Consider the following 12,734-nt stretch of genomic DNA (forward strand, 5'->3'; position numbering starts at 1 on the left):
CAATTTTCAGCCTTCTTTTTGAAACTAATCATGTGTTTGTGGTGTTTGTGGTACAAACTTAAGTAGTGGGCCATTGGCCTGTCTTCTGAGTACATGTGAGCACATTGTTGCTAATGTGTCGCAGTGTCTCACATACCTTCTGTCAGACACAATGATTTAATGTGTGTGTGTGTGTGTGTGTGTGTGTGTGTTTGTGTGTGTGTGTGTGTGTGTGTGTGGAGAGGTAAAAACAGGAGAATGGGAGATACACTCAACTCAAAGGATGATACCATTTGTGCTTTTCCAAGTAGTGTAAGGATGCTCACCACACAGAACAAACTAGTCTTTCCACCTCTGAGCACGTGCATGCCATGTTGTAGCTTATTATTCTCAGCTGATGTCTACCATGTTTGCTTTGCAAACTAAACAAAGTGGTTAATTTAGAATGTGTATGCTGCTCTGTAGACATTTGTTTAGCTCTTTCAGAGGTGAGTAGTTTAGTCACCTGGGCCAATGTAGCACATAACCTCACACTGTTCACTGTGTTATATCTGCTGTGCTTTGTTGTGTTGTGTTCAAGGCCACCTTAAACAAGACCAGGTCAGGATCAAGACCAACAGTGAGGTGAGACGGAGACGAGATGGAGAGAAGACAGCTGCCAGTTCAGTTTAAGACTTTAAGACTGGTCAGATGATTTGTAGTGTGTAGGATTTACAGGAAGTAGATTAGCCTCATTTGGTTATATCCCAAAAGTCAAGCCAGAATGCAGCATCCTCAATCCCTGGATATCCTCTATATTCTGACTGGGTTATTTAGAATCAGACACTATCACCCTTCATTTTATTCTTTTCTCTTTCTGTGTCATGTGAGCTTTCGTGTTTTTGGTCAGTCACTGTCTGCCCGGTTCCTGTATTTCCCCTTTGTGATTTGCTAGTCTAACCACTGCATATGAATTATGACTCTCTCTCTCTCTCTCACGCTCTCTCTTACTCTCACATGCATACACATAAACACACACACACGCACACTTCTAACCCCCTGTGTGGTTTAGAAGGCAGCAGATGTTTGCTGGGACTCATGGTTTGAAGGGGTGGAGAAACTACAACACAAGTACTGTGTGTGTATGTGTGTGTGTGTGTGTGTGTAGATATAGATATATATGTATATAACACACCCAACCTAAACACCAGACTATAAGCATCGAAAGCATACCAAGTACTCCCAAGAACACCGTGCATGTACCTTTCCCCTGCCAGAACACTTATGTGCATTTCTCAGCCATAAAACACATGAACTTGAGCTACTGCATTCACAGACTGACTGGCGTAGAAACCAGACGAGTTCTCAGTGACTTATAGGAAGATGCTCCATATGCCAGTACTATATACTCTCTCACTCTCTCTGATGCTATGGTTACAGCTTTGTTTTACATACATTTATGATCTATGCAGTCTTTTAGATCTATTCAGTCTGTTAGAAATAACTGTAGACATGTACATGTGCACACAACACACACACATACATACGCACACAGAGGTTTTAATTTATTTAATTCAGATTGCTGACTGAGCCTAATTCACTCTGGAATTTTAAGTTGATGCAGATGAAACTCAGGCTGCTGTACAGACAGAAAATGTTCTGTGTGCATGTGTGCCTGTCTGCTAGTGCACATGTGTGTGTCTGTGTGTGTGTGTGTGTGTGTGTGCGTGTGTGTGTGTGTGTGTGTGTGTGTGTGTGTGTGTGTGTGTGCACTGCATGAATGGCTGCATTGAAACCAGAGAAGTGGAATTGGATAGCTGTAAGTAAACTACAGAAAGCGCACTGGTCCTGCGTATAGACATCTAACCAGGCCTGAGACTCTAATTAAAAGGAGCAATGCAATTCGGAACCATGGTCAGTTTCTTATGCAGCCCAGAGAAGCAGAGAAGGCTCAAGGCAACCAAGGGTCAAGCTTTATGGCTAATGTCTGACCAAACTTATGTTTCCTGCACTTGCATGACTGATGTTAAACTTGGTGAAGCACTCTCAAAGAATCAGTACTGAATGGGGGGTTGTAATTGATGACTGCTTGGATATCACTGCAAGTACATATCCATAAATAGTTTTTTTGTGGTTTAATATGGAACAGAACCAGTCCCTTGGCTGATCAGACGTTAGGTTAAAGTACATCGTGACTGTGAGCTAGGAGACCAGCTGCTTTAAACAGTATGCAGTAACGAACGACTCTGCACTGTAAGGGGAAATGAGGTCAGTGATCCATTACCCCTTCCCATCATCATTGCCGTAATCGCTTTGAGACGGGTATGCCGAGGGCTAGTGTTCTGGACCAGAGGCGGGCCACAGAGCTGGGGCTCCACCCACTTCAGCCCATCACACTACAGCTGAGGACAGAAGGTGCAGAACTCATTCCAGATGTGTACTGAATCTCCCTACGTACTGGCTCTCAGCCCCAGCAATTAATTGGTACAATGAACTCCTTAGGCACTAGGATGTGAATGGTAATATAAAATATAGCACAAAAAGGTTCAAATGCAGTCTAAAAATGAGACATTTTTTAAATAAACTGATGAATATTTTTTCCACCAAATAGTTATGTTGATGCAGATGTACTGGAGCAAAAGATTTCCCAAATAGCTTTGGCACATATGAAACAAATATACTCTCTCGGTCTCTCTCTCCGATAACAAACATCTGTTATAAGCTGTCTCTTGACTCTTAGGGTCCCTCAGTCTTGACATTTAACATCCTTTATTGGGCATTAAAATGCTCTCCATGTTTCTTTATTACCTTTGCCTGAAAAAACAATTCTTGCTCACTCCCTCTCTATCTCTCTCTGTCTCTTACACACACACACACACACACACACACACACACACACACACACACACACACACAATATCCGTAGACGGTCAGTCTACACCTGTCTGGATTTTATGAGTTCTGAGTTTCTCAAGCAGCTCTGGAGCACAAGTATATGCTATGTGAGCTTTTCAAGACAAATCACTGTGACAAAAATCAAATATCGCCCCCTGCTGGGTTCTAAAATGGTGTCAAGTGTCATAGTGTTATTCACAAACACAACTTTGTGAATAACTGATCAGTTAATGTGTAGTCTTGATTCAGGTAATCATGGAATTAACAAGGACATCTGGAAGTATATTGTTTCACTGTCAAATTTAGAGGTGAAAAATGCAGTTTCACTCTGGCACTTATGATTCTGAAATCCTCGTCTCATCAGAGCACTGTTTCCAACAGCCACACCTTTATTCTGAGTATTTATTCTTTATTCTTTATTCAGCAATATCATACATTAAAAGCCAATGCCAAACTTAAAATTCGTATTTGTAAAGGTATTTTTAAAATACATTTTAGATACTTCGTTATAGCTTACATTTTCCTTAATGTTTTTCATTGTTCACTTGCAACGTTTGTGTGGCTTTACAGTCCAAAATATCATAATTAAATTTTACACAACCATTTTCAAACCACTTTTTATCCCATAGAATTAAACAGGTTGTTACTCTTACTGCAGCATTAAGAAGGATATAATATAAACGAGGTCTGTTCTGATTGGCTGCCCAATTTTGTCTTACTCAAAAAATACACATATCTGAAACATGCCTGAGAACTGCAAAGTAAGTTGGTAAATTGCGGTTGGCTGAATAGTCAGAGATATAAAAAGTGATAAAAAGATAAGGAGTGATGGACTGTATAGAGTGGGGGAGTGAAAGGTGCATTCTGAAACAATATTTACATATTCAGAATTATTTATTTTAATAAAGCAAGGGAAATGTAGTTTTGCATGGGGTCCTTTAATTGTTCTTCTCCATTATGATCCATTATGTTGGATGGATTTAGTATGTTTAAAAATGTAAATACACCATTTAGTGAGTATTTGTAATTAAAATCTGCTCTGCTGAATTCAGAAGGGGTGCAATTTGTGTTTGTCCGTGTGTGTGTGTGTGTGAGAGAGAGAGAGAGAGAGAGAGAGAGAGAGAGTGAGAGAGAGAGAGAGTGAGAGAGAGAGAGAGAGAGAGAGTGAGAGAGTGAGAGAGAGTGAGAGAGAGAGTGAGAGAGTGTGAGCGAGAGAGAGAGAGTGAGAGAGAGTGAGACACTGACAGAAAGAGCTAAAGCAGACTTATCAGACACCTGTTTCCCTGATCTTTATGCAATGTTTACTCTGCTCTTTGTGTGTGTGTGTGTGTGTGTGTGTGTGTCTGTCTGTCTGGGTGTGTGAGAGTGTGCCCAGACAGTCATTGGACACACCTGTCGATCTCATGTTTGTGCAGCATGTAAAAATGAGAGCAAGTGTGCTGAATATGCAGCTTTAGCTGGGAATAAAGGAGAATCTAAAACTCCCAGTTACTCCTCCAAAAGGCTTTTCATACCATCTGAAATGTTTTAATGGAGGATAAGCTATATTACAAGAGGTTTTACTAAGGTTTCAAAAATAAACCAAGGCTGCTGTGTGCCATTCAGCTGTAAGTTATTATTGACTGACACACAGATTTTCCCCAGTGGTTATGGATTCTGAAGTGATGTACCTGCTCCTATACTGACTGACAAAACTAGTACTTATTGTAGGGTATTGTTTATGACACTGATCTTGTCTAACAAACTCTAGTACTTATTGTTTATTGCACTTATCATTGTTTAAGACAGACCTTATGAATTTTGTACTTCTAGGGATCAGCAGTGATCCTTGTATTTCTACAGTATTCTAGATCATTAGGATGTATTTTGTGAGTAAATGACAAAGCACTCTTTTAAGTCGCTCTGGATAAGAGTGTCTGCTAAATGCCATAAATATAAATGTAAATGTACTGATACCTGCAATAACAGATAGGACCAGCCCAGCCTGTGAGGAAGGTCCTGTATAGTATGTAAGGAAGATAGCAGATGTGGTGAGAACAGTCTCAGACTCTCGGTGGGACAGCCAGCACAAGGTAAGGCTAATCCATCACACACACACACACACACACACACACACACACACACACACGCAAATACACACACACACTCACCCACATACACACACACACATGCAAATACACACATGCAAACACACACACGCGCAAACACACACGCACATATGCACATACACACGCAAGCACACACACACGCACTCACAACACACACACACATACACACACACACAGACACGCACATGCACACGCTTGCAAACACTTCTATATTTAGTAGCTGCTTCAAGCTTTAATGAACAGGTGAGGTAGTGTGGCTTGTGTGTTTATTGTCACAAAGTTAGAGGGATCATTACGTCCCTTACATATAAACTCCAGGATTTTTTGATGCTTTTGTGAAAAGACAAAGGCACCAAGTTCTAACTGTGTAATTATGTATTTTGTATGCAACAGTGTGAGATAATAACCCTCAAATATTTTTCCTGGTTTAGTCATAGAACCTGAGTATGATGAAATAGCCTATACTTAGCTGGTTAGAAGTTTCTTCTATCATCCTACCAAAACAGCAATTACATTCTGTCAGGGTCAGGGTATTATCAATGATATATCCCAGTCTATAAACACATTTGGGGGATAACAATAATTAGTCCACACTCAAAAACAATAACTATTCTACTTTCAAGACAGATATAGATGAATCCTACAAACCGAAACACACTTCCATACACATGCAGTAGACATGACATTTCTGCAAGTCTGTGCTTAATAAAGATAAGACTGAGCTTATGTCTAAATCTGAGGGAAGACTGATGCAAACATGGCAATGGTATAGAATTACATACCCTTAAATGAAACAGTTTGCTTTATACTGTGCTAATGTAGAACCCAAAAATAATTTTAATAATTAGGGTTTGAACAGCAAGGGATTAACAAAGGGGCTCAGAGACCTGCACAACCAGAAACGCACGCACCATGACTGCGCACGTGACAGTGATCAGTCGTGTGCTTCAGTAGTGTGAAGAGTTCAGAACCAGGGGAGTAGCCTTAGCTGATCTGTACCTGCTCTTCCTGTTCCTTTCAAATGAGACACAAAGTCTAAGCAAAACAGTCCTGCTGATTATAGTATTAACCTTATCCTTCAAGGGAGAGATCAAATCTTATTCGTTTTCTTTATCTTTTACACAGAACAGTAGTTTGCATCAAGAACCTCGTCAAGGTCTAAGATTTCAGATCCAAAAATTTGAAGAGGCCTGAACATACCTTTATGCTCTTATTCTCTTTCCTACAGAAGACAGAATTCTCCACATATATAACTTAATTGAAACCCTTAGTCATTCTGGCACATTTCCATCTGTTAACACTATATTACATAAATGAAATAAGTTCAACCTTAAGCAAATAAATAGCTAAAAGTAATATCTACTAGGCAGTGTGTTTCTTGCGTGTGTATACCGATTTACTTGTTTTACTCCACAGAACGACATACAAGCAATTAAAACAGTTTTAAAAATCATAGGGTGATTCGTTGTGACCCTTTCAGACAAAAGTTCGAAATGTTCGATTTAATAGTTCTGATTATTCTACCAATTAAAAATAAACGGAAACATACCAACAGCAGTTTTCTTAAAACGGGATTTTCTCTTAAATTCCAGATTCCAAGCAATTCGTGTTCCTAGTGGTGTAAACTACATGACGGCGGTCTGCACAAAACTCCCGTGACAGACGGTGCTAACAGGTGTGCGTCGTTCCGGGGGCGCTGTGTTTAGAGGTTGAAAAGGGACCCTGGGATTGGACGAAGACTTTAGGAGTGGGTTACAAGAAAAACTGAGGAAGCAAAAGCGCTCAGGCAACAGATACGAGGTCACAAACCGCGATGGCAAGCGTTATGTCCACGTAGGTTTATCTTATTTATCTTATACCTTTAATCTAGATAGTGGCACCACCAAACGTCCACGCATAAAGGTAGTGACAGAGGGTTTGGTCCGTGCTAATACATTTCTAATTAGCAGGACTAGGTTTGTATTTCAAGAAGTCAGAGTATGTCAAAGTTTTCCACTCATCTTCACGGTTATAGCGTTTTAATTTTATTTTGTCCGATTTGTTGCAATGACGCTATTCTTACGCTGGAGGGCGGAGCTGGCCATATATTGCTCAAGCGGATTGACCAAGACCTAACATGTTTCACCTTATAATGTGCCTCTAATTGATAGCCTATTTAGCTCTGAATTTAGTATTTAGAGATTCAGTAATTGTAATATAGAACTTATATGAAAATAAAGTAAAATGTCTTGAAATTAACATTTGGAATGCTCATCCGTTCTAATATATGTTTGTATCTAACAATGGGCGCGCGTACGTCTATGCGGGTGCGAAATGGAGCGTGTGTGTTTGTGCGAATACACCATGACTCGGCCTAAATCACAGCTCCCACTTGGTTTCCCAGGTTTGCGTGAAACTGGCTCAGCTGATGTGAAGTTTCTAGAAGAAGGGGTAGTGTCCTCTTTAGAATAAATATAGCCAGCGAGGATCACATGCGGAACACTGCGGCATGGGCCTTCTGAGGCAGGGCGTGCCAGAGCTCCACCTGCCCGTCAGCCGGAGCGGCGAGCCCTATTTGGGTCAGAGAGCAGTGGGCGCGCACACATGTACACACACCTGGGGGTGGGGGGTGGGGGGTTTCTTCTCCTTGTTCTTTTTATTCTAAAAGCTGCAGTGCAGTGAGCGAAGATCACTGGTGATGCACTTTGGGGCTTCGCTACCATGATATGTGCATAAGGACACAGTTAGAGGAAGAGGACGAGAATTGTGTCGATGGTGGAGACAGCATTTGAGATGTAGTCATAAAGAATCAGATGATAGGAGTGTTACTGCAACAGCAATGATGAGGATAATGATCACTGGAGTTGTGAGGATGTGAGCACAATAACAGACTAATTTGTGATTATTGTCAGATTGGCACTCCATGTCTCCAGTTTGCTTCAAAGTTCCAGGCACATAGCACGTGTCTTCGGCTAACTGGGGTGACGTTGGCCTAAAACTAATATAGAAGTAGGTCAGCATGCCTGCGTGTACCAGCACGGCTCTGTGTTAAAGTGGGACTTCCCCTTTGTTGTCTCATGGAGAAAAGGCTGCACAAGTTTACTTCTCTCCACATGCTCTGTCTTTCTGGGGCATGGAGAGGACCCACTTCATTGATTTGATATTCTTGCATATCATTTCAGGACAGAGGTCGAGCAGTATGTGCTGCAGAAATCCTCAGTTCTGGCTAAACCCTATTACCCAGCATGCCCTGCGGGAAATGTTTATTTTTGACTCATTTTACATCCACATACAAGTACATTTCTCAGTTGCTGTTGTTTACCCATACTTAACACTAGTTAACAGCAACATAGTTATGTTTGTTTGCGTTGATCCTTTGAACAAATAATGAACCATCTGCTTCCCAAGCCAGTGTATAAATAATCCACATCACAGGACAAATTCAACCTGGATCCTGTAAAGAATGGCATCATTGTAAGACACACCACTGTGAACCTGTAATCACCTGGCGATGTAAAATGTAATCTTTTACAGCCTGAATCTTCTGGAACAGCACATAAACCCTCATCAACCCAGCCTAGTCAGCCCAGGTAAACCGCATTCAGCCCAGGTAAACTCCAGTCAAACCCCAGTAAGCCCAGCCAAGTCATCCCAAGTAAATTCCAGTCAGCCAGCACATGACATCATAATCTTTCTCATATATCGTGGGAAGTCTATGCATTATGCTATAGTTGGGCTTGAGTGCAATTCTGAATCTGACTTATTGTCCTGTCCTATCACTCTGCATGTTCTCACACGTCTCATCAGCTTCGTAAGGATGGCCGAGTTAATCGTCTTGCAAAAATATGCTAAGCCCTTTCTGATTTAGATATTTGTGTGCTACAATATTCCCAGCATAGCCAAACACTTTAAATAAATAAAATAAATAAATAAATAAAGAGATCTTCTAATTCTTATTATGGTACAGTCAGTTCAGGTGGTTGATTTTCTTCTATGGTGTAGTTACGCTGTATCAATAATTATGTAATGTTAAGTGTTTCTGGGTACTCTTTGAGAAAATATGAATATTAATGCTGCAATCATGTATACAAAAATTTAAAAGTTCTAGTCTAGTTGGCCAAGCTTTGTAGCTCTAAAACTCTAAAAACACATCTATGAGGCATATAGCAGTATTTTAAAATGAAGTGTTTAGTCCACAAGTTAAATGGAATCTGATGAAAATTAGGACTGTATTGATCTTCTCATTGGGGCTTCAAATGGTGAGTAACAACAAGTGCATGTTAGTGTACAGAACAGTAAGGAACAGGGCAGTGTGTACAACCATTCCAGAGGTGTGAGAAAATGTATGTTTTCCCACCCAGCGTTCTCCTAGGTAACCGCTCTGGCGATCTCTGGGCTCCACCCTACTGGTATAACAGTGTGGGAGAATACTGTTCTCTCAGGTTCATGTGTGACTGAAGGCATTTCCCTTTGAAGTCACCTCTTATGTATTCCTTTTGCTCTGCTCTGCGCTCTCTCTCTCTCTCTCTCTCTCTCCCTCTCTCCCTCTCTCTTTCTCTTTCATTTGTTGTGTATCAAAGCTTTTCCCAGGGAGCGGCCTGCTGGCGGAGGGTAATAACTGATATTCCCACTGGCTGCAGCTGCATGCAAGCTGCACCTCATCATGATCTGTCATGATGGCACGGCCACTATATGGCATTGTACTCGTGACACATCACAAACAGGGCAAAGCCTATACTACAGTTAAAAAATGAAAATGTTCTATGTCGTAGACACTGCATAATAGAATAAAATGAATGATAACCTTATAATTGCTAAAGATTTAGATGGAGAGATTCCATCTAACTTCCAAAGTTCTCTTGTAGTTTTATAATTATAATCAGAGATATGTAAAGCCATTCTGAGTTATGTCATATGTTTATAAAAATGTATAAGCATTAGTTTCCGTAAGACAGCACCTTTTTCTCTGACATTAAGGATACAACTATCATACCAGAGAGAAATACCTACAAAGGATTCTGAATCCACTGTTTTCTAACTAAAGTGCGCCTAGCCACAGACATGTCAGAGAAGAATTTGCAGTTTGTCAAGGAAAGTTGTATAAATGGAGAAACGTATGTATAGAGGTAAGGAAAGTGTGTAAACTGTAAACATAACCTGAAGTGTGCACACAGGAGTAAGTCTGTAACTAGTGAACTGTGCTTGAAGTGTGCACGCAGGATTAAGTGTGGAAATGAGTGAAGCGTCTGACGTGTCTGACGTGTATTGGAGTGCTAAGTGTCTGAAGTGTTTATGGAGGTGATCAATGTCTGAATATATGGAGGTGATCAGTGTCTGAAGTGTTTATGGAGGTGATCAGAGACTGAAGTGTGTATGGAGGTGATCAGAGACTGAAGTGTGTGTGGAGGTGATCAGAGTCTGAAGTGTTTATAGATGACTAGTAGGCTGCATTGGCGAAACAGCTTCACTGTTATCTTTCATAACACCTACACCAGCAGTACAAACACATCTTCAAACGGGTCAGGTTTGTGCGTGCCAAAGACAAAAAGATGAAAGGGGAGACAATAGATAAATGTGCGATGCAACACAACTCCAAGCCCAGACCAACCTGTGGAGAGCTGCTAGGGAGGAGGCAGCTCAGAGGAGCTGCTAACAGGTGCAGGAGCTCAGGCAAAGTAGGGAAGGAGTCACCCAGCTGAATACAGAGCGTGGGCAACAGGAAGCAAACATGACAGGAAACATGATGACTAAAACTGATGCAAAGATTAATTCAGTCCCATGCTGACAAGTGAAATGTGAAAAAAATGTTTTGTTGCCGTTTGCATTATATTGATTTTTTTTTTCAAATAGAATATCATGAGGTCTTTGTTGTTCAGTACTGCTTCAATAAAATCTTACACAGAGCACTGATTACCTTCAATACAATTATTATACAAATATTATGGGTTTACAATTTAGTTGTTTACACCACATTCTGAAAATAATTTTAGGCTATGTATGTATTTAACATTCTAATGTATTTAACATGTACTTAACCAAATGTAGCTTTATAAATTTGTTGTTACACACTCATTTGTTAATTTGTGGTCTATGCAGACCCCTGGTCTGTAAGGAGACACTAGTCTTTAATGTGTAGGAAGTGTTGGTGACCTGGTTTGCTTGGTAGTGCACACGTGCTGGTACTGTGATGGGATGTACCCGCAAGGTATTGGAAGCCTTCCAGAAAGGAGACAGTGTGCCAAAGCTTTATTGCGGCCTTTATTATTTTTACAGTCATGCCTTTATAAGATTGTTACGATATTGTAGTGTAATGTCAAGTGTTAAGCTTGTGATTTTGTCATTCTTCTTCTCTCTGCTCTACCCTCTCACGTGTTCTTGATCTCTTCCTCCTCTCTAACCTGTTCACTCTCTCCTTCCTTAATCTATTGTCTCTCTCTCTCTTCTTCTTTATCCTGCTGTCGCCTTCTCTTTCCCCTCTGTCATCGCTAAACTGCTCTCTCTCTCTCTCTCTCTCTCTCTCTCTCTCTAACCTGCTCTCATGTTTGTGAGCATGCAAGGTACATCATAACAATTAGTTAATGGCACAAGAGGAGGGCAGAGTAGACCTCATCTCACCAAAAATCCTCATCTAATCTGCTTTTAAATCCAGTTAAGCCTGCCTGGCCTGGCAAGATGTAACATCAGTCTACTGATTCATTCAGTTACATATGTAGAGAGATGAAAAATTATGCTTTACCTTTTTGTGGACTTAGTTTTTCTGAATTGATAAAACACACTTCCTGAAATTTCCTGTACTTCTTCTCAAATCATTAAGAACAAACACCAAAATTCGAATTACACTCTCAAAACCTTTGACTTCACTTGCAAAATCAAATAATTGATTCAAAACTATTTTATCTTTACTCAAAACCTAATACTGTCACCACATAACTCATAAAGCCAGCCAATGCATAAACATTATGCAGCAATCGTTATACACGACATAAGTAAATGAAAAACACTGCACTCTGGGCAGAGCAGAAGAAACAAAATGTTTATTTATGGTCGACCATTTACACGTTACTGCAATTATCAAGACTTATATGTAAAGAAGCAAATCTGCAGCAAAAAAACAAAACAAAACACTATATGATACTACAACAGGCAATGTGTCATTCATTCATTCTGCCTCAGTATCATGCCAGTGGTCTGGGTCAGACAACAGGACTTGATCTACATCACAGGCAATCCTCTCTCCCTCACTAGGCAACAAGGAAAGAATCCTTTAGCATGCCAAAACCAGCCTTGAATAGATTCCACTCGTGTTGTCACATGCTACACTGGAGGAGATTTTCCTGGGAATAAGTTTCAGTCATACACCTCCCAATGCCATGCTGAGAAAAAGTCTTCTATAGGATTAAGGGAGGGAGAGTATTGTGGGACTCATCCATTTAAAAATATCGGTTATTGGTAAACATTCACAAATTCTTGGAGCTCTGAAAATTCATTGGCCCAAATTACAACATACACAGGATGCTCTGTCTGCTCATGACCTCTCTGCTCATACCTGAGCAAAGCATCCCGTAGACCCTCCAGCAATGTTATGGCCCTAAAGTCACATGGCAGTGGAGAACCCCATAGTTGCTGACGGTAGCACACATGGTCAAGTTGCCTCCACGATGACTGGGCACCAGTGATATTGTGTCCTCTCCTTCACCTCTTCATGAGACCGAACCTAGCTTCAACCAAGAAGTTGTATTCATGAGGCCTCTCCATAGAGTCCAATTCAAACATTCTCTTTACACAGGGAAAATA

This window comes from Electrophorus electricus, chromosome 3 (assembly GCF_013358815.1).
Source record: "Electrophorus electricus isolate fEleEle1 chromosome 3, fEleEle1.pri, whole genome shotgun sequence".
NCBI lineage: Eukaryota > Metazoa > Chordata > Actinopteri > Gymnotiformes > Gymnotidae > Electrophorus > Electrophorus electricus.